The 1,830-nt window shown below is 39.1% G+C and overlaps 1 protein-coding gene across 1 annotated transcript in view; it reads right to left on the bottom strand.

Moving 5' to 3' along the window:
* Window positions 1–1,830, bottom strand: part of LOC122555641 (zonadhesin-like) — a 71,397-nt gene that overhangs the window by 52,545 nt on the left and 17,022 nt on the right. The window lies entirely within an intron of this gene.

Below are 1,830 nucleotides of genomic sequence, written 5' to 3'. Positions count from 1 at the left end.
AACTACCATTCTAGCTAAGCTCTCAGGCAGCGAGTATAAGGTTATAACCTACAGTGAGATACAGTAGAATAAAAAGGACTCACTTTTATATCATGCTTTTCACAACTGCAAGACATCTCAAAGCAAATTACAGTCAATTAAGTACTTTTAAATATTGTCACCACTGTGATGTAATTTAAGAGTTTAGAGAGGAAGTATAGCTTCAGATACACATCACATTGGAGTTATGGTACTAAAGAATATTAAGTGTTGGGAGGCAAAGTTGACAACTTAGCTTTAGGGAATTGTAATTTTTTAGCTTATCAACATGTGCGAACTCTTTACAAAAAACAAGTGAATGGCAGAAGTAAACCATTACTGTAAGCATTCCCAGGTAGCACAGTTACAGACCAATCTTGCCTAAAGGTTGACTTCTTTCACCTCCTTATTCTCTTCCTGTAGACCTCCAGTCCAGAGATCTGCTTGTTGCAGTGCTTAAGACACAGAGATGCTTTGTTTAGAAAAGATTGTGCAGCACATAACTATTACAACATGGGGTAAACTCTCCTGCTAATTTAAAACCAACAACACAGAAAAGATTTATCCTGTGCAGTAATCTGTAAAATTTGAGGGCCAAGAACTATGTAAAGTAAAAATTAACAATTTTATTTCTTAAAGTAGAACAGAGAATAATTAACTAACCACTATTTACAATTTCTTCCTCTAAACTATCTTTTACCTTCCCTTCTATAATACTAGTCAGATAAAACTCCCAATTAAGATTTACACATCTTCCTGTGTCTTCTTTTCTCTTTGTTAGGAACTTCAGTGTCACAGGTTACTGATTGAAAAGGTACTTTTAAGAGATATATTTTGTCAGCATTCTGTTTCATGCCAGGACTTGACAGTTCTCCTCTCAACTGTTCAATTTTCCCCAGTCTTGTACCACCTGATTGTGTCATTGGCTTTTAAGATTGCCAATATACTCAATTCAAACTGGATTGGAGTTTGATATTTTGTCGGGGTATAATTTGAACTAATTGGCCGAATTCAAATTTGTTTTTGTCTCAAGACAATGAAATAATCGAGTTGTTCGACCCAGTATTACATTGTGGCCTTTTTGAGAACACTTGGTGCTGTGTTTGGTAGTTCTGCTGCTTTTACCACTCTTAAAAGGTACACCCACATCTTCATAACCTAAACCCGAGATTCTTCACCTGTAGTATCTCCCACCCACCCTCCTCCTCTAACCTCCTTAACTACTCTCCTTTTTCTTTTAAGGTAAGGATTTTTATTTCTTTACCAGGGACTAGTTAAAAATTTACTTTGTTTTTTTGTGTGTGTATACATCAAGTCCTTATTTAGGGTAAAAAAAACTATAGCAGAGAGGTATCAGAAGATATTCTAACTCATACTTGTACAAAGTAAGTAATTAACTAACTAAGCAGAGATGGCTGGGCAGGTGATGTGCTGTTGCTGTATGATGTGGGAGCTGGCTGATCCCATTGTGAACGGCAGTGACCACATCTGCAGCAAGTGTTGGTTGCTGGAAGAACTCCGGATCAGAGTTGATGATCTGGAATCTGAGCTTCAAACACTGCGGCACATCCGGGAGGGGGAGAGTTACCTGGACACTTTGTTTCAGGAGGCAGTCACACCTGGGAGATTAAGTAATTCACATTCAGCTAGTGATCAGGCACAAAAGAGTGTGACTGTAAATGAGGCAGGTAGGGGGAACCGGAGTTCAGGAGTGCAGGAGCCTCAGCCCTTGACCTTGTCCAACAGGTACGAGATTCTTGCTCCCTGTACGGATGAGGAAAAGGGCTGTGGACAGGATGAGCCAACTGACCA

This window comes from Chiloscyllium plagiosum, chromosome 13 (assembly GCF_004010195.1).
Source record: "Chiloscyllium plagiosum isolate BGI_BamShark_2017 chromosome 13, ASM401019v2, whole genome shotgun sequence".
NCBI lineage: Eukaryota > Metazoa > Chordata > Chondrichthyes > Orectolobiformes > Hemiscylliidae > Chiloscyllium > Chiloscyllium plagiosum.
This window is presented reverse-complemented; position numbering and strand designations above follow the sequence as displayed.